Genomic DNA, 22,897 nt, shown 5'->3' on the forward strand with positions numbered 1-22,897 from the left:
AACCCGTATCCCCTGCATCGGCAGGCGGACTCTCAACCACTGCGCCACTAGGGAGGCCCAACTAGTAAGTTTTTTAATAATATAACTATGCTACAAATTATTTCAAAATAGAAGAGTTGTATTTATTAGAAATGTTATTATTGAGTGTTTCTTACTATTAAAATGCCTCAAAAACACATGTGCTTCACTATTTAACAAGCTTATTTAAGAATGACTTACAAATAAATGCATTATCCTGTCATTCCTGCCATTTTAAGAGTTCAGTGTATCACAATTTATGGTAATACAAGTAGAATCATGAAAGGCATGAGTCAAAATGACATAAAGATCATCTAATATAACCCAGTAATTTTATGGTTAAGGAAACTGAATCCTAGAAATGTTGTTATTTATCCAAGATCACATACCTTAAAAGGGCTGAAAAGACAAAACCAAAGATCTCTTCATTTCTACTCCAGGACTCTTTTGTTTATATCATTCTGTATCTGATATTCATAAAATATAAAACTTCAATAGATATAAAATTATCTAGATATTTAAATGATGTTAAATATATAAACCGGTTTAGCTATATTACAAAGCTATAGTAACCAATACAGTATGGTATTGGCATAAAAACAGACACTAGGACAATGAAACATAACAGAGAGCCCAGAAATAAACCCATGTATATATGATCAATTAATTTTTGACAAAGAAATGCCAAGAATATACAATGAGGAAAGAACAGTCTCTTCAACAAATGATGTAGGAAAACCTGGATAGCCAGAAGCAAAAAAAAAAAGAAGAAGAAAAGAAAATTGACTCTATTTTACACCATACACAAAAATCAATTAAAAACCATTAAAAATGGATTAAAGACTTGAATGTAAGCTGTAAAATTCCTAGAAGAAAACACAGTGGGTAAGCTCCTTCGCAGTGGTCTTGGTAATGATTTTTTGGGTTTGACACTAAAAGCAAAGGCAACAAAAGCAAAAGGAAACAAGTGGAACTGCATCCAACTAAAAGACTTGTGCATAACAAAGGAAACAATCAACAAAATGAAAAGGCAACCTAACAAACCAGAGAAAATATTTGCAAACCATATACCAATAAGAAGTTAATATCCAAAATATACAAGAAACTCATACAACTCAATAGCAAAAAACCATATAATCCAATTTAAAAATGGACAAAGGGCCTAGATGTTTTTCCAAAGAAGACATACAGATGGCCAACAAGTACATGAAAAGGGGCTCAACATCACTAATCATAAGGGAAATCAAAGCCACAATGAGATATCACTTCATACCTGTTAGGATGTCTATTGTCAAAAAGATAAGAGATAACAAATGCTGGTGAGGATGTGAAGAAAGGGAACCCTTGTGCACTGTTGGTGGGAATGTAAACTGGTACAGCCACTACAGAAAACAGTATGAAGGCTCCTCAAAAAATTGAAAATAGAACTACCACATGATCCAGTAATTTCACTTCTGGGTATATATATCCAAAGAAACTTTAATCATTATCTCAAAGAGATATCTGTACTCCCATGTTCATAGCAGTATTATTCACAGTAGCCAAGGTATGGAAATGACCTAAGTACTTATGTCATCTATAGATGAATGGATAAAGAAAATTTGAAAATATGAATACACACACACACACACACACACACACACACACACACACACATCCCAAATGGAATTTTATTCAGCCTTAAAAAAGAAGGAAATCATGTCATTTGCGACAACATGGATGAACCTGGAAGGCATTATCCTCAGTGAAATAAGCCAGAGAAAGACAAATATAGAATGGTTTCACTTACATGTGGAATCTAAAAAAAAAACAAACCAAAACAGTCAAACTCATAGAAACAAAGGGTAGAAAAGTGGTTGTTAGGGGCTGGGGCATGGGGGAAATAGGGAGAGATTGGTAAAGGGTACAAACTTTAAGTTACAGTATGAATAAAATCTGAGGCTCTAACGTATAACATGGTGACTACAGTCGATAACACTGTATTGTATAATTGAAAATTTGCTAAGAGAGTAGAACTTAAATGTTCTCACCGAAAAAAAAAAAAAAGGCAAATATGTGAGTTGTTGGATGTGTTAATTAACTCAATGGTGGGGAAGGGAAATCCCTTCACCATGTAAACATATGTCAAATCATCACATTGTACACTTTAAATATGTTACAATTTTATCAATTATGTATTCATGAAGCTGGAAAATATATAAATGTTTAGATGGGATATCAGTGTTGAAGAAAAGAGTATTATTTTGAAACTTCTCTATAGTTAATATGTTTTCAGTGAATAACTATTTTCAACCATCTATGAATATTAGAATTACAATAATCACAGTTTTTCATTTATAAATAGCACATTTCATAACTTTTCATTCATTCCATAAACAACTGGATATTTACAATGTGCTAAATATTGTACTGGGGGAAAGCACAGAGTCCTGAAGAAGATGAAAATTCTAGAATTTGGAGTATTGTAGAAAACAGAGATATTATAAAATATTATCCTAAGTATGATGTGTAGTAAAGGAGAACTTGCTTTGTATAAGTTTCTTAATCTACTCAAACCTCAGTTTCTCATCTATAAAATGAGGATAGTCATAATCATTTTCTCATAATTTCTGTGAGGACTAAGTGAAGTAAATGCTCTAGAATACTATGATTCCTCAATAAATGTTAGCTCCATGCAATTTCATTATGGTTACTGAGTGAGAGGGGAATGTATAACATGGGCATCCAAACCGTTCTGAAGGGTCTCAGAAGAATTCCTTAAGGAAGTGATAAAAAAAAAAAAAGTAAGAACTAGCTGAATAAAATAGGAGGGGGTGTCCTAGGCAGAAAGGACACACATTTATGAGCTTGGGGAGCTGGAAATGAGGAATTATGCACCACATTTGATGAAATATAGCTGTAAAGTCTAATACAATAGCCACTAGCCACATGTGGCTATTTAAGTTTAAATGTAAATGAACTGTAATTAGATGAACCTAAAGATGTAATTCTTCAGTCGCACTAGCCACATTTCAAGTCCTTGATAGCCACATGTGGCTCTTCAGAACTAAAGTTAGATAGGCTTGAATTTAAAGAACCAAAGAGACAATGATGGCCCATGAGGCTGGAGAAGCAGGTAGAGCAAGAGATTATAGTGGGCCTTGTGAGCTATATAAATGATTTGGGATATATTTTATTTTATTTTATTTTATTATTTTTTAACATCTTTATTGGAGTATAATTGCTTTACAATGGTGTGTTAGTTTCAGCTTTATAACAAAGTGAATCAGTTATACATATACATATATCCCCATATGGGATATATTTTAAAGGCGATGGCACAGCAAAGGAAACCATGAACAAAAAGAAAAGGCAACCTCCTAAATGAGAGAAAATATTTGCTAGTTATATAACTAATAAGGGGTTAATATCCAAAATACATAAAGAATTAATATAAATCAATAGCAAGAGCCTCCCAAATAATCCAATTTAAAAATGGGCAGAGGATCTGAATAGACATTTTTCTAAAGAAGCCATAAAGATGGCCAACAGGTACATAAAAAGGTGATCAACATTATTAATCATCAGGGACATCAAAACCACAATGAGATAATTACCTCTGACCTGTTAGGATGGCTATTTTATTAAAAAGATAAGAAATAACAAATATTGGTAAGGATCTGGAGAAGGGTTGTACACTGTTGGTGGGAATGCAAATTGGTGCAGCCACTATGAAAAACAGAATGGAGGTTCCTCAAAAAATTAAAAATAGAACTACCATATAACTAGCAATTCCATTTCTGGATATTTATCTGAAGAAAACAAAAACACTAACTGGAAAAGATATATGCACCCCTGTGTTCATTGCAGCATTACTGCATTATTTACAATACCCAAGACATGGAAACAACGTAAGTGTTCATCAATGGATGAATGTGTAAAGAAAGTGTGATGTGTTTGTGTGTGTGTGTGTGTGTGTGTAAAATGAAATATTATTCAGCCATAGAAAAGACGGAAATCTTGCCATTGGGACAACATAGATGGACCTTGAGGGCATGATGTTAAGTGAAATAAGTTAGAGAATGACATATACCATATGATGTCACTTATATGTGGAATCTAAAAAACAAACAAACAAACACAAAAACCCGGATCTCATAGATACAGGGAAGAGACTGGTGGTTGCCAGAGATGGGGGATGTGAAGTGGGGGCAATAGGTGAAGGTGGCCAAAAGGTAAAATCTTTCGCTTATAAAATAAACAAGTCAAGGGGATATAATGAACTACATGGTGACTATAATTAATAATACTGTATTGTATATTGGAAAGTTGCTAAAAGAGTAGATTTTAAAAGCGCTCATCACAAGAAAAAATCATAAGTGGTGAGATGTTAAGCAGAATTATTGTGATAATCATTTTTCCATGTATACAAATATCAAATCATTATGTTATACACCTGAAACTAGTATAATGTTATTTGTCAATTATATTTCAAAAAGAAAGAAAGAAAGAGAGAAAGAGGAAGAAAAAAAAAAAAAGAATGTTGGAATGGAGTGAGGGAAGGAAGGAAGGGAGAAAGGCAATGAAAATCTTTCCTTAACAAATCATCTATTTTTCGAAAGTAAATTAAAAATATACTATTTTTTTTCCCAAATGCCTAACTTAAATTGTTTGTTGTTTTCACAGCACACTTTTACTATATGTTTCCTTTGTAAGAAAGTGAAGCTGTTTGGATTACATTCACGTTTAATACACTACAGTTCTGTGACTTGCCCCAAATCCAATAGCAGTTAATTAAAGCTCAAACTAGAATCCAAGTCTCCTGCCTTTTACACAAGAGGGACTATGACTAAATATAACCACATTATCTACTTTTTCTTACTTGCAGAGAAATGTTTATAAAAAATACTTATATTGCTGTCTATAGATTTCATTTAAAAAATAAGTCCAGATGTCATAAAAATGTGGAAAATACATTTTTTTTCCTTGGGATACCAATTGATATCAAAAGCAAATCTTTACTATTTAATTTGGCCAGTAGAAAAACAGAAATCTAAAATCATGAAAAATATGGAGTTAACTCATGAATAGGGTTTTACAAAAGAGGAAACCAACAGAAAAGTTCTGTATTACAGGTAGTTGTATGCCTCCTAGACGGCAGGTCTCAGTAGTCTGAATTCCTAGCTTGAATGTTTTTGTGTCTGTTACTATCACTTTCTATTGATTTATGACTTTTTCACTCCATCTCATCTGTGTAATTCCAAATTGTGAATATACGAAATCAACCAACTAGACCACACTAGGACAAATCCACCAGGTAAACCACACTAGCAGTTTACTTTGATGGATAAACCTGTAACCAAACATACCTTGCAAGAAAAACTGATGCAAAATATAAAATTAAAATGACAGAGAAGAAGAGAAAGAAGAGAGAGAAACAGAAGAAAGAACAGGAGAGGCTCCAAGATAAAGTCATGAACTCCAACCATTTAAATTGAACATGCAATTAGGAGACAGGAAAATACATTTTTAAAAGGAAAGAATTTTTTTCCAAATTGATTGTCTACACATAGCCTATAATTTTACCTCTGTATTGTCCTATCCAAGGAAAGTTAGAGACACTTCTATATGAAAAATCATGTAACCTTGAGAAAGGTAAATTGTTGTCACAGTTGTTAAGAGTGGCATTGAGAATTGAGTAGAAGACACGTACGAAACTCAACTAACACTCACATTGACCTTGTATGATGGGCACCACAGCTTATAAAATTATGATGTAGTCTTTTATTAATGAACTTTGCAATATTAAAAAAATTGCTGCTATTCTGTCAGCAATGTGCATTCCTTGCAGTATTAATCTCTCTAACCCCTTCATGTCCTTACTATGTAACTATAAAAACAGTTGAACCCAATAAAATCCTTCATTGCAGAATCTAAGAAGAATGCTACATGAGGTCCAAGACAAGAATAAAAACATTTCCTGTATTCCAAGGAAAACAGCATTCAGATTAAAGCCAATTTATAGTGGGGTGGTTTTATAGGGCTTTGTTTTTTACTTTAACTTGGCCTTCTCAAGAGCTTGTGAAGGTTACGATGCTTATTCACAAGAGACTCTTCATTATAAATGGAAAAATATGTCAGGACCAACAAAGCAAACTGCAAATTATTACGCATTATATTTAGCCACGTAGTTATAATGTACACCCCTCAGAAATGTTGAGGATGGATGGTGTATTCAAATGAATTGATTAAATAAATCATTTACTAGCTGAACTCTGCTTTCACAGTATACTTATTTCTTTCAATTTAAAGTTTCTTAACTTTATGAAAAGCTCAAAAGTGTAATACCTGGCCATAAGCAATTATCAAATTCATTTAAATTTACTTATTCAAGTTTTACCAAATCTATTATCTTTCAATCCAATATATTTATTGTTCTATACCTCTGGTTACAGATATCTATTCCAAGGTTTCTAAATAAGGATGATTAATTTTAAAAGGAGGCCAAAACCAGACTGAGTCAAAACCTTTGCGTTGCACTATTCCACAAATTCACATCATCATCAATTCTCTACAAAATGAGTCCTTCTTAAAACTATGCATCCATGAAAACAGCCTAGAACTTTGGAACCCAGAAAGAACTCTCCAGCAGCTGTCATTGGGGAAACCCACAAGTCACCAACAGAAGCTGGGTAATTCCACACTCCAAAAACCTAAATATTTCACTTGAAATTTGTTTGCCTTAAGTTTTCAGTTAAAAGAAGGAATAGTTTTAAGAATTCATATTCAAAAATTATGCCTATGCTAATTATATCTTCAGATTCATAAGGTAAAATCAGGGTATCCAGGGTTCACAAACAAATGAGTTACAAGGCAAGTAGACTGTTGTCAAGAGGATGTTGAAGGTTAAGTAGGAATCTGCCTGTCCATGAGCATCATAGCAAAAATCTAACCCCTACACATTTTCATCTATCATAGTTCAAATCCAGGTTATGATATTGAAAGTCGCAAAAAGATTCCATGGAGTTGTGTCCAGGAAAAAAAGGTTTTCATTCATTCATTTTAATATGTTATTCTTTTACATGTAGCTGTCCAGTTTTCCCAGAAATTAGAACACTCCCTAACACTATACACAAAAATAAACTCAAAATGGATTAAAGGCCTAAATGTAAGGCCAGACACTATCAAACTCTTAGAGGAAAACATAGGAAGAACACTCTATGACATAAATCACAGCAAGATCCTTTTTGACCCACCTCCTAGAGAAATGGAAATAAAAACAAAAATAAACAAGTGGGACCTAATGAAACTTCAAAGCTTTTGCACAGCAAAGGAAACCATAAACAAGATGAAAGGGCAACCCTCAGAATGGGAGAAAATATTTGCAGATGAAGAAACTGACAAAGGATTAATCTCCAAAATTTACTAGCAGCTCATGCAGTTCAGTATCAAAAAACAAACAACCCAATCCAAAAATGGGCAGAAGACCTAAATAGACATTTCTCCAAAGAAGATATACAGACTGCCAACAAACACATGAAAGAATGCTCAACATCATTAATCATTAGAGAAATGCAAATCAAAACTTCAATGAGGTATCACCTCACACCAGTCAGAATGGCCATCATCAAATAATCTACAAACAGTAAATGCTGGAGAGGGTGGGGAGAAAAGAGACCCCTCTTGCACTGTTGGTGGGAATGTAAATTGATACAGCCACTATGGAGAACAGTATGGAGGTTCCTTAGAAAACTAAAAATAGAACTACCATACGACCCAGCAATCCCACTACTGGGCATATACCCTGAGAAAACCATAATTCAAGAAGAGTCATGTACTACAATGTTCATTGCAGCTCTATTTACAATAGCCAGGACATGGAAGCAACCTAAGTGTCCATCGACAGATGAATGGATAAAGAAGATGTGGTACATATATACAATGGAATATTAGCCATAAAAAGAAACGAAACTGAGTTATTTTAGTGAGGTGGATGGACCTAGAGACTGTCATACAGAGTGAAGGAAGTCAGAAAGAGAAAAATAAATACTGTATGCTAACACATATATATGAAATCTTAAAAAAAAAAATGGTTCTTAAGAACCTAGGGGCAGGACAGGAATAAAGATGCAGATGTAGAGAATGAACTTGAGGACATGGGGAGAGGGAAGAGTAAGCTGGGATGAAGTGAGAGAGTGGCATGGACTTATATATACTACCAAATGTAAAATAGATAGCTAGTGGGAAGCAGCCGCATAGCACAGAGAGATCAGTTCAGTGCTTTGGGACCACCTACAGGGGTGGGATAGGGAGGTTGGGAGGGAAATGCAAGAGTGAGGGGATATGGGTATATATGTATACGTATAGCTGATTCATTTTGTTATAAAGCAGAAACTAACACATCATTGTAAAGCAATTATACTCCAATAAAGATGTTTAGAAAAACAAAAATATAATTCATTGGGTATCTGTCTTTTCATGGACTGTTTGGGCTCCAAGGAGAATGAGAGAACAAGAAAGACAAGATCTCTGCTCTCATTAGCCTAAGGTGAGTAAGAAAAAGAAGTGTGTCTTAAAAAGGACTTGTATTTGAGCTTTCATCCTGTGAAGCAGGCAGTGTAGTTACTTCAAATCCTAGCTTACCCATTAGGAATCCAAAACCCTGGGAAGAAGAACCACTTGTTCTCCAACTCCATTATTACTTGGAACAAGTTTTACTTGAACCAAATTCATCAATATTATTGTATATGTCCCTGTAAGTTATCAAGCTTAAAACCAGATGATGTGTAAATGTGCTTACTATTAAAGAACCCATAGAATTTAAGAGCTAGATAGAAATTTACTTACACAATAGTCTTGTTATTTTACAGATGGGGAAACTGAGGGCCAAGAATGTGATTAAACCACATTGGAAGTAAAATTAATATGGGAAGTAAGATCTCCTAAATATATTATTGATTTTTCCAGATACTATATTATACCCCAGAGTTTTATGCTTTCATAGATACCAGGATGTTTTCTAAGATGACAAGACAACATTTGTGTCCTCTCTGGAGAAGAATATTGCTTTTCATAAAGTCTAAAATAGCCTAGAATCTCCTTAGAAAAGCAGGTGAAAACAAAATTAAACCCATTAACTGGAAGTAATGTACTTCTTTAGCTAAAACAAAACAAAACAAAACACCAATGACAAAAATCATTTCACTTGCACTGAGAGAAATAAAATATTACTCAAGGTGCAATTATCTGGGAAGAACAGTGATTCCCTAGCTGGCACCTTAGGGGAAATTGATTGCTTTTTATGCCCTTTGTTTATTCATTTTCTAGACTTAATGGCTGACAAATGACCATTTCATTATTAAAGGATGCCTCTGCTCTTTTCCAGAGTTGATTCCGCTCTTCTTTGTGCCTAAAAGTAGCAATAGTGTGCATACAACTTATTTCAAGTACTTAGATGTACCTTAATTTTCAAGCCCAAAGTGGCTTTGTGGTTGGTTTCCTGACAGCATTCCAGTTTCTTGAACATTTTGCTCTTGGTAAGAGATCGTGTACATTTGCTAATATGCACATCACATCTGTTTGTTTTGTTTTCTCCCAGTGGTAAATAAAGAATGTGTCTGTCCTCACAGGTCAAGAAGAGGAGAGGAGAATCATCGTTATGTACACCTCAGATTTATGGATCAAGGAACTTTCATCTGCATAGTAATATTTTGGTCTGGGGACGGCCCCTGTTAATACCTCTTCCTTTTGCCTGGACCTAGGCCAAGCTGTACAAATATCAATCTAGTTACCTGCACAGAATGGAAGCTACTCAGGAATTTTTTTAAATGACACAGTGCTTAAGAGCATAGATGTGGAAACAAGACAACCTGACTTTGAATCTCAGCCTATGTAACTTTATGCAAAATACTTTCCTTTTTCGCATCTCACTTACCTATCTTCAAAAATCTACATATTAGGTGTTACTATCTTATAGGAGTGTTGTGATAATGAAAATAATTCAAGTAAAGATTAAATTATATTTAATTTGGGGCTTAGAACAGTGCATGTCACACAGTAAGGACAGAAAGCAAGTTAGCTATTAGCATTGATTCTTATCTTTTCATCTGAAAAGCTTTCTTTCACACACCCATCGTTACATGCCTTGTCCTCAACTTGGCTTAATAGTTTTACAACTTCCAGGACCATCTACCCTCTCTAAGCTATACATAAAGTGAATAATATCCTAGAAATAAAAAGACCTACTTGTTACTTGTTGAAGGACAGGATTTCTCTCTATTGCTCCCTCCCCATGATTAGAAAGAAGCATGGCATTCTTCACTATCAAAGCAGCATGGTGAAACTCAGGCAGGACAGCATAAGAGAACAGCAAACAGTGTACCTGTTCTTTACCACATGATAGGGGCTAGTCTAAGCACTTGACTCATTATCATGCTATGAGGCTAACAGTAATAGCATCCCCATTTTACAGAAAAAGAGTGAGAGGCAAAGTTTCTTACCCAGGGTCACAAAGCTGAAAATTTAGAGAGCCAGGATTTGAACCTAGGTATCTCATATTCACAGTCTGGTTCTTTGTCACTCTGTTATACAGCCTCTCATCATAAAAGGTCTCAAAGTAAGTCTAGGATATTTGGACACAAAATAATAGTCATGAATATAGAATGCATGAGTTTTTATGTATACCTCAAAGATTTTCACATTTAATCTTCTTAATGGGGAGAGTAGTTCATAGCATATTTATTGAGCACCTACTATATACAGGAATTGTTCTAAGAACTGAAAATAAAACAATTAAGAAAAAGTCCATTCCCTCACAGAGCTGACATGCTACTTGGGAAAATATATACAAATCAAGTAAATAATATAATACCATAGAAAAAACAGTTTAAGAGGTTAGAAAGTGAATAGAGATGGTATGCTAGAAGAGTAAAAGAGATATCTTTGATTATAAATACTCTAGAGGAAAAGTAGCCATAGCCCACAAAAACTCTCACCATTTCCACTTTATCCTTCCCTATCCAGAGGACCAGAGTTCAAATGTCTCCCCAGACAAGCCTGGGGATAAATGAATCACTAATAAATGAATCAACTAGACCTAGACCACCCAGCCTTTCTGTTAGTACAGGAGTAACCGGGTAGAAAAATATAGTTCACTCATGACCTAAGATGATGAAGTTTGCAAGATCCCAGTAGGCACTGAAGGCATTGTACGCTTAATAAATTCAATAACGAAATGGCAGGACGTGAGAAGAGAACGACAAGGATAGAGGATGGATTGGGGTCAAAGAGAAAAGGCATCAGAAAGAAAATCATAGAGAAAGAAAATGATAGGAATCAATACAGAACAATGCTCAAAAGTCTGGGGAAGATTGTTGACAAATTATATATACCTATGTTTCTTTGAGTGTAATTCAAGCTCCCTGGAGGTCCCCAAGGCGCTTTCAGGAAGTCTGTAAGGTCAAAACTATTTTCGTTATAATATTAAGATGCTGTAGGCCTTTTTCACTCTCATTTTTCTCTCACAGGTGTACAGATTCATTGATAATGGTTTCAGATTCTACACTGTAACTGACCTTTAGGAAACTGGTTCTTGCTGAGTTTTGGCATAGTATCAAAGGAGAATATCCATAATTATTGGAAAAGGCTACTAAAATACACCTCCCTCTTTCAACTACATATCTAAGCCCAGATTTTCTCCTTATACTTCTACCAAAATAACATTTCAACATATTGAATGCAGAAGCAAATATGAAAATCCAACTGTCTTCTCTTAAGCCAAATATTAAAGAGCTGACAAAAATGTAAAATAATTGCACTACTGTTAGTAAAACGTTTGTTTGAAAAAGGTTTAAAATATTTATTCATTAAAAATAATTATTCTATTACACATTAGCATAAATAACATGTTTTCTGAAAAAGAACTATTTTCAATATCCTCAGTTTTACTCTACTGCAGTAAATATAAATAGGTATAACCCACATAAAATCTCTTTGAGGTGCACAATAATTTTTAAGAGCCTTTAGAGGCCCTGATACCTAAAATTTTGAAAACTGCTTGTCTAGACAATTTGCTTTCCCCTTTGTTCAACATAAGGGATTGAGGAAGCTGAACCAAGTACATAATGTTTGGAGCAATTACTCGATCCTCTTCACTAAAAATCCACTAAACCCTGCAGCAGACTGAATTTTCTAAAAATGGTCCCACATGCTACTCTAAAATTTTGACACTCCTCCCATTAAAAGGTAAAATCTAGTTCCCTTCTTTAATTTGGGTCAGTCTTAGTGGCTCATGCCATCGTGGAGGCAATGCTTCATGCCCTCTGAGGGTGAGTGCAAAGGTCAGCACTGTTTCCATCTAGATCTCTCTCTGTTAAGATGTGTGCCGTGGAAGAGTATAGCCCAAAGGTTAAAAAGTCTAGTTAACCCAAAGCTGCCATGCTGGAGAGACTATTTTGAGACATTGCATAAAAACAGAAAGAGCTGTCTGAGGATCCCTATCTGTTCCTTATTCTAACTGTTCAAGTCCTCTCAGCATTCACCTCCAGATCTAAGAGTAACTAGCCTTCAGGTGATCCCAGGCCCTATCCTTCAAGCCACCCCAACTGACCCAGATGAGCAGAGAGGAGCTATCCCTACCAAGCCTTGCCCAAATTGCAAACTCACCAGCAAAATAAATGTTGCTATTGTTTTAGGACCCTAAGGTTCAGAGTAATTTGCTGTACAGCCATAGTAATTGGAATAAGCCCTCATCTGGGAGCAGTGGATTTGTCTTAGGGAAAAGTGGTATAATAACTACAACAGGGAGTAAATGGGGGTCCACTTCCTCCATGATCATATCCTCACTGAGAAGCACAAAGGGAAGAACTTCAGCTCAGAGACAAACACACAGATGAAGAAACAAGGAAGTATATTCCACATCTTCCCCATCTATGGAAGATCACTGGAAACTTAAATAAAAGGAGACCCATCAAATTGGGTTACAGAACTAATGAAGACGATATGGTGGAAGAAAAGGAAAAAGGCAACAATTAGAAGGAATAATTATTTTAAGGACTCACTTTAATAAAAATTATATCAGCTATACATATTACTTTATATATTATTTTGATTATATTATTATATATATATATATATATATATATATAATATTAATAGCCAACCCTATTAGGAAGGTACTATTATTATTCCTATTTTGCAGATGAGAGAACAGATGATGTTCAAGGATGTTTATCAATTTGCCTAAAGTTACACAGCTATAGATCAAACTTGGGTCCATCAGATTCTGAGACTAATAGAAAGCTGCTTTCTTCCATTTGAAATTCTGGATTTTTCTGCCATATTAAGATCCCTCCTTGCCCTCAATATAATAAAGCTGCTGGAATATTTTATGCTCTAACCTGAGATACAAGGAGAGAAAAATATGGCATACTTTAAAGGTAAGATTTCCATTTTCTCTCAGGAGAGAATTGTCTTTGTAGCACCATGTGAAGCACTGGTTAATGGCAGGTGGCATTAGGGACAAGATGGAATGAAGAGAACACAAACAATTTACTACAAATGATTTTTCAATTGAAGAGAAAAAAGGAAATATGCCAGAAGGCTGTGTATAAGAGGTCAACACCTGCTCCTACCTCCATGTGTCCACAGATTCTGACATCTCATCTGCTGGGAAATCATATGTGCTGAGATGCCAGCCAAGCCAGGGAGCACTAGAGCCTTTCTGCCAGCAACTGCCAGGTCTTAGCCTCCTGAATGCCACTCAGCGGCAACATGCTCCTTGAAATGACTCACAAAACCCCATACACTGTGGCAAAATAAAGGCTGAGTGTGACTTTACGTGACGAGCAGATGCCATGATGCCTCACTGGTGCACATCATAAATGACATATATTGCTTCATTGCTAATGTGCATTCGCAGTAGTCTTAGGGAGTGGAGTAGAGAAATTGTCCCTTTGTAAAATACTTAAACATTCAGCAAATATTGAGTACTTAATTTGGCTAGGAGCTGTTGTTTATTGGTGAAAATTGACTGGGGTTCTAGTGCCTAGTGGATGATCTCCTTCTATCCAAAGTCCTAGATGAACAACAAGCTTTCTTACTGCCTTCACAGGCCTGCAATAGAGAATTTTCTAGTCCCTAGTTAATTGATAGGAAGTTCTTCCTAATTCCAGCCTTATATTGGTAGCTCAAGAGCTTATGGCCTATACTGTTCTTCCTGAATAGAAATAAAAACTGAAGGCCATAAACTTTCTTATATCTATTTCCTAAATGCCTGTGAACTGTTCAGCTTCAACCTCTCTCTTATTCTGAGGTAACTCTATTTCTCACTACTATATATTTCCCCATCTTGATTCTGAGCTCAATTAATTTATTTTAAATTTTATTTAATTATTTAATAATTTCATTATTATTTAAATAATTTTAGTAAGCATTTGGCAAGGAACTTTATACATTAGCTCAGGCTGTCTCAAAAGGGAAGTTATATGGAAACCCGGTACTTGTTTTGTAACTTTTCTGTAAATCTAAAATCATTTCAAAGTTAAAAATTTTAAATATTTGCATTTTGTTTTGTCTGGATTTCACATGTTATTTTAGAAAAAAGATCATAGGATTTGATATCAAGCAGTCTCAAGCCTGGTTTTACATCTTATTTGTTATGTTAATTTGTGCAGGTCACTTAACCTCATTGAGCCCTAATTTTCTCTGTTGAATAGACAACCTATTTCATGGGCCTATTACAAGTTCAAAATTAGGCAATATATAATAGAGTCAACATATATCATTTCTTCCATCTCCAACTCCTATTTGCAAGGCTGATAAATTGAAAATCACTGCTTTCATGTGATGCTTAACCAGCATACTCTCTTATTATCCATAGTTGTTTGTTGAACTTAGACACACTAAAAATCTAAAGCTAATTCTCATAAATTAAGATGTACATGGTAAGTATTAGAGCAACTGCTAAAGAAATAACCCAAAATATACCGTAAAAAAAATTTAACTAAAATGTCATACTAGAAAATAATTAATGTAAAAGAAAGCAGCAAAGGAGGAACAAAGGAACAACACAAATATGAGACATACAGAAAACAAAAAGTAAAATGACAGACATCTCTATCCATAGTAACATAAACATAAGTAGATTATACAATCCAATGTGAAGGCAAAGACTGTCAGGCTGGATTTAAAAAAAAATAATCAAAGTATATTCTGTATACAGGAAATACAGTTTAGATTCAAAGACACAAATGAAAGTAAAATGATGGAAAAAGATATAACATGCAAACAACAACCACAAGAAATTTGGAGTGACTGTACTGATATCAGATGCAATAGGCTTTAAAATAAAATATGTTACTAGAGATTTTTTAAAATTATAATGATAGTTAATCCATCAGAAATATATACAAATTATAAACATATATTCACCTAATAACAGAGCACCCAAATACTGAAGCAAAAAGTGATAAAATTGAAGGAAGAAATAGACAATTCAAAAATAATAAGTGTACACACAAAACCCCTCTTTCAATAATGAGTAAAATAACTAGGCAGATCAATAAGAAAATATAAGACTTGGACAAAACTATAAGCCAACTAGACCTAACAGACATTTATAGAACACTCTACCCAACAACAATAGAATATACATTCTTCTCAAGTAACATGGAAAATTCTCCAGAGTAGATCATTTAGTAGGGCATAAAACACACATCAATAAATTTTATATAATAAACACTATATAATATATAGTGCTTATATAATAAATAAACACAAATCAATAAAGTTTTTAAATGATTCAAAGTATATTCCCCAACTACAATGGAATGGAATTACAAATCAACAACAAAAAAATTTGAGAAATGCAAAATTATGTAGAAATTAAACAGTGTACTCCTAAATAGCAAATGGGATCAAAAAAGAAATAAAAGGGGAAATTATAAAATACATTGAAGTGAATGGGAACATATCAAAACTTATATAATGTACTTCTTAGAGGAAAATTTTTAGCTTTAAATGCCTGTATTACTAAAGAAAAAATACCTCAAATCAATAACCTAACCTTAAACCTAAGGCACTGGAAAAGCAAACAAAACCTAAAGAAAACAGAACAAAGGAAATAATAAAAATTAGAATGACAATTAATGAGATAGAAAATCAAGAAACAACAGAAAAAAAATCATTGAAACCCAAACTTGGTTTTTTGAAAAATCAACAAAATTGACAAGTATTTAGTTAGGTTGACCAAAATAAAAAGAGAGAAGACTCAAATTACTGATATCTGAAATAAAAGGGAGGACATTATTATTTACCTTACAGAAATTGAAAGGATTACTATAAACAATCATATGTGAATAAATTAGATAACATTTAATGGACAGATTCCTGAAAAGAAAGAAACCACCAAAACTGACTCAACAAAGAAATACATAATCTGAAGGACTTATAACAAGTAATGAAATTAAATTAGTAATAAAAAAAAAGTCAAATAAAGAAGAACTCAAGGCCATATGGCTTCGCTGCTGAATTCTACCATTTAAGAAGAATTAATACAATTGTTCACAAATTCTTCCAAAAAATAGAAGAGAAAACATGTTATAACTCATTCTATGAGGCCAGTATTACAATGATGCTAAAAACATACAAAGACTTGGGGAAAAAAAGGAAAACTACAGACCAATATCTCTTATGAATATGGACACAAAAATCCTTAACAAATTACTAGCAAACTGAATCTAGCAAAACATAGAAACAATTATATAATATGGGAACTTTCCTGGTGGTCCAGTGGTAAAGAATCCGCCTTACAATGCAGGGGATGTGGATTCGATCCCTAGTCAGGGAACTAAGCTCCCACACGCCGCAAGGCAGCTAAGCCCACATGCCACAATGAGCTCATGCGCTTCAGCTAGAGAGCCTGCATGACACAAACTACAGAGCCCACGTGCTCTGGAACCCATACGCCACAATTACAGAGCCCAGGCGCCCTGGAGCCTGTGTGCCACAACTAGAGAAGAGAAAACTCGCATACCACAACTAGAGAGAAGCCTGCGTGCCTCAAAGAAGATCCCGCATGCTGCAACTAAGACCCGATGCAGCCAAAAATAAATTAAATACATAAATTGCAAATAAATCTTAAAAAAAAAAGAATTATACAATATGGACAAGTGGGATCTATCCCAGGTATGGAAGATTGGTTTAACATTCATAATGTAGTACCCCATATCAACAGAATAAAAAGCAAAAAAAAAAAAAAAAAACCCACATAATCATCTCAATAAATGCAGGAAAAGAATTTGATGATACCCAACACCTTTTCATAATATAAACACTCAACAAAATAAGAATAGGAGGGAACTTCCTCAACCTGATCAAAAGTAACTATGAAAAACCCACAGCAAACATTATATTTAATGGTGAAAGACTGGCTGCTTTCTCCCTTATATCAGAAACAAGGATATCCATTCTCATCACTTCTAATCAAAATTGGTTCTAGCCAGAAATTAAGCAAGAAAAAATCAATAATAACCATTGAGATTAGAATGGAAAAGTATAACTATCTCTACTTACAGATGACATAATCTTATACATAGAAAATATTCCTAAGAAATCCACTTAAAAAAAACAACCTATCAGAACTAATAAACAAGTTCAGCAATGTTGCAGGTATCAATGTACAAAAATCAACTGTATTTTTACATTCTTAATGAACAATCTAAAAATTAAATTAAGAAAACCAACTTGCGATAGCATCAAGAAAAATAAAATATTACTAAGAAAAGAAGTACACAACTCAGACTCTGAAAACAAGAAATATTGTTGAGAGGAATTAAAGAACATCTAAATGAATGGAAAAACATCCCATGTCATGGATCAGAAGACTTAATATTGCTAAGATAGCAATACTCCTCAAATTAATTTACAGATTCAATGCAATTCTTATCAGAACCCAGCTGACTTCTTTGTAGAAATTAACAAGCTGATTATAAAATTTATAAGGAATTGCAAGGAACCAAGAATAGCCAAAAGGTTCTTAAAAAAGAAGAACAAAATATGAAAGATGCATACTCCACACTTTCAAAATTTGTTACAAAGCAATTGTAACCATGACAGTGTGGGATTGGCATAAGGGTAGACATATAAATTAATAGAGTAGAATTGAGAGTTCAGAAATAAACCTCATTTCTATATGCTCAACTGAATTTTGACAAGGGTGCTAAGTCCATAGTTAAAATATCTTTTCAAGAAATAGTGCTGGGATAAATATATAGCCACAGTTTTTTTATATTTTTCCATTTGTTTGACTGTTGGTTTAAAAATGGAATAATAGAAGATGTATCATGTCAGGGGTAGGCAGACTTTTCTGTAAAGGGACAGTTAGTAAATAATTTAGGTTTTGTGGGCTATGTGATCTTTGTTACAGCTATTCATTTCTGCTATTAATAGTGTGAGAACAATCATAGACAATACATATAAATAAATGATTGTGGCCATGTTCTAATAAAGCTTTGTTTACAAACACAGGTAGTGAACTAGATCTGGCCCATGGGTCAAAATTTGCGTATCTCTGTATTATATTTTAAATTTAGATATGATACTTTACCAGCAACTAAACAAATATTTTAATGATAGATCAAGGACCTCCTAATTTTTTAAATCTTTCAAGTCAACATGTTTCTAAGCAATACTATATAAAATTTCAGCATATATTATTAGAGGAAAATGTTTCAAGATATTTTGGACACCATTTATGAAAATCAGCACTCCTCTAGATGTGAGTTTTAAGGATGAGAATGAAAATTAATTAATACTGAAAATAAAAATACCTTTGGCATTTTTATATTCTAAAACCACATATAACATACTAAAGTGACAAGCTCTTTTCACATGGTACACAATTCTCTCCATATCAAGGCGTCTATTAGAAATACAAGTAAATGGTCTAATATCCCCTAGCCATGTGACCTACAAAGGCATGTCATAGTACCAATATTAAAAAAAAAAACACACAGATGCTGAATTTTCTTAATTTAAATTTTGCAAAAAAGGCACATAGATAATATATTATGCTACAGATACCTTTTATTATACACCATTAATATTTAGATAATTAACAATACATGTGTAAAGTATAATATAAACCAATCAGTATTACCAAGAGAGCTTTAAGATTTAACTTTTATTCTTCTGTCATTTAATTTTCAATCAAAAGTTTACCTAGGGGCTTCCCTAGTGGCGCAGTGGTTAAGAATCCGCCTGCCAATGCAGGGGACACGGGTTCGAGCCCTGCTCCGGGAAGATCCCACATGCCGCGCAGCAACTAAGCCCGTGCATCACAGCTACTGAGCCTGTGCCCTACAGCCCATGAAACACAACTACTGAGCCCTCGCACCACAACTACTGAAGCCCGCACGCCTAGAGCCCATGCTGCACAACGAGAAGCCACCTCAAGGAGAAGCCCGCGCACCACAACGAAGAGTAGCCCCCACTCACCACAACTAGAGAAAGCCCACATGCAGCAATGAAGACCCAACACAGCCAAAATTAAATAAATAAATAACTAATAAAATAAATAAATAAAAAGTTTACCTAAACACAGTTTTCTGTAACTAATGTGCTAAAACACATATTGAAGGTACAATGCATGTCAACCTTGATTTTTCTCACTCAGTGACATGGTCTGAATCTTAAAACCTCACAATGTGCAACTAGATACATTTGTGTAAAAGCCCCACCCAAGATGTTAATGGCACCATTTCCATGATAACTTTAATGCTTGGAAAGGAAAAAACAGAAGGAGTCAAGAAAAATGTACAAAATAAATTATTAGATTGAACATATGTGGCATAAACAAAATATGGGGTGCAGTTATTAGAAATCAATTGCCTTTTAAAAATGAAAACAAGCATAAATCAGACATGGAACTTCAAATTATGGGAAATGTGGTCATCCTAAACTCACAGCAGTAAAATTATCCTAGTATGTCGGATGTCGCCAAATTGGGAGCTCACAAACACATCAACGTATTCAATCATCCTTGTATTGTGGAGGTTCTAACTTCCATGTAATATTGACATTATTAATGAGTTAAAAATAAAAATTGATGTGCAATCATTAGATTTATGCCAATAATAGCAAATAGCTACTATGTGTATTACGCATTTCAATATTATCGTATAAATTATTTTCTGTCTTCAAAATAGAAACACAATGTCAATTTTATACAAAGAGGTACATTTAAAACATATTTTCATCGCAGGAAATCCTAAGTGCCTCATTTAAGTTTGATATTTTTAAGATAAGTCACTGACATTGGAACAAATTGCAATGAAATAAACAAGCTAGTCACTGCTAGAGAACTAAGAACACAATCCACTTTATTGTTAAGTGAATTATTTCATTCTTATACAATTGAGTCATCTAAACTAAAATCAGGCCATTTTTTATTTTTCAAAGTCAGTTATTTGCTCACAGAAGAGTACCTTAGATTTTATTAAATCTATTATGTTAACTCTGCTTCATTAAATCTTCACTATCCATTTCTGCCTTTTTCAAGTCTGTGTTTCTATTTCTATCAATTCTGAACATTTTGGTGAGTGAATTATGTACTCACTACCAAACATCTTTGGAAGAGAAGTGATATAGAATCACTGAGAACTCACTTGGCCTACTTCATCATTTTGCTTTAAGTTGGCTCTACTAATATTGATGCCCTAAACTGAAAACTAAAATTTGATTTTCAATTGTTCAAGGCCTCTATTCCAATATAATCATGAATAATAACATGTGATGTCTTCAGAATTATGAGCTAAAATTTGATTTCCAATTATTGTTTCATTCAACCAATGAATGTATTGAATGCCTACTATGTGAAAGGCACCATCCTTTGCAGTAGGGACACAAATACAAATCTGGAATGGTACAGCCCACAGGAGCTGATTTTCTAGTGAAAGTGAGAGAGAAATATACTAATAATGGCTTACAGTATGATAAAAGTGGGTTTTCTCAGGGTGCTATGTTGTCTAAGTTTTTAAAAATCTGAATATAAGGAATAAAAGGGATGGTAGAAATCATCTAGTCCAACTCCTTTCTTTCACTTCTAAAGAAACTGATTATAACAGACTGTGGGTATATGCATATGGGTGTATGTGTGTGTGTGTGTGTGTGTGTTTGTGTGTGTGTGTGTGTGTGTGTGTTTCCATGGTCCTGTAAAAATATAAAGAAAAAATGTACAAAGCAGGATCTCATTGATGTAACCTGTATGCACATATATAAAAATATATGATATGATATGGTATAAAAGAAGGTGCACTTGACTGGAAATCTGACAAGGCTTCTATTTGCACATTGCTGAATTTTAGGTATATGACATGGATAAGATGTTCAGCAGTTTCTTCATCTATATTATGAATTTAGTTCAATCTCTATCACCGAATTCTCCAGGTTGTTGTGAGGACCGAATGTAGTAAAGGGTACAAAAGTGCTTTGTAAATTAAAGCACAATAAAATATAACATTTGATAGTATTTCATATGACAAATCTAGATATAAATAAGATGATTAGTTTAATTGTGGGTAATTAATTGGATTAACAACATAAAGTGCTTAGTTAATTGTGAATTAGAAGAGAGAATGAAGGTTATTTAATTCTTATCCATTCATTATTTATTGTCATATTTGAGATATACAAATAGTTGAATCAACGGGGAGGAAAAAACAACTAGCAAATTTAAGAAGTTTGTTTCTATGTCTTCTTCCATTCCCAAGACAGAGCATGGCACTTCTGTCCTGATAAGAACAGTTGGTATATGAAAGTTTACATGCTAATAGATCAATGCTGGTACATACTGCACTCACAGTTCCTTCCAAGGAAAGATGCCCTACCCATTGCCCTCACTGAGGAGGAAGCTGTGCGTATGCCGGTTTGATCCTAAATATCCTCTTCCCTCAGCATCCCAGCTTATTGAAAAACTGGTAAGTGCAAGAGCCAAACGTAGCCAATCAATCGATGGCTATTTAGATGGTATGACATGGCCTAGATGAAAGTCTCTTTGAAGAATTTAAACTTTGAGATATTGGGATATTGAAGCAGTTAACCATGAGAGACTGAGGCTGGATGATGCATAGAGAGAAACCATGACATAGAGTCAGGGCCATAAAGGCTAATAGCTTTTGTATCAGGGTGATGCTGGCCTCCTTACAGGCCAATATCATTGATGAACATAGATGCAAAAATTCTCAACAAAATACTAGCAAACCAAAACTAACAATATATTAAAAGTATCATACAACATGATCAAGTGGGATTTATCCCAGGGATGCAAGGATTTTTCAATACCCACAAATCAACGTGATATACCACATTAACAGACTGAAGAATTAAAGCCATATTATAATATCAATAGGTGCAGAAAAAGCTTTTGATAAAATTCAGCATCCATTTATGATAATAACTCTCCAGAAAGTGGGCACAGAGGGAACCTACCTCAACATAATAAAGGTCATATATGACAAACCCACAGTAACAGCATGCTCAATGAAAAACTGAAAGCATTTCCTCTACGGTCAGGAACAAGACAAGGATGCCCACTCTTGCCATTTTTATTCAACATAGTTTTGGAAGTCCTAGCCACAGCAATCAAAGAAGAAAAAGAAATAAGAGGAATCCAATTTGGAAAGGAAGAAGTAAAACTGTCATTGCCTGCAGATGACATGATACTATACATAGAAAATCCTAGGCACCACCAGAAAACTGCTCATCAATGAATTCAGTAAAATTACAGGATACAAAATCAATATACAGAAATCTGTTACATTTCTATACACTAACAACAAAGTATCAGAAAGAGAAATTAGGGAAATAATCCCATTTACCATCACATCAAAAAGAATAAAATACC

Source organism: Lipotes vexillifer, unplaced genomic scaffold (genome assembly GCF_000442215.2).
Source record: "Lipotes vexillifer unplaced genomic scaffold, Lipotes_vexillifer_v1.1 scaffold648, whole genome shotgun sequence".
NCBI classification, from domain to species: domain Eukaryota; kingdom Metazoa; phylum Chordata; class Mammalia; order Artiodactyla; family Lipotidae; genus Lipotes; species Lipotes vexillifer.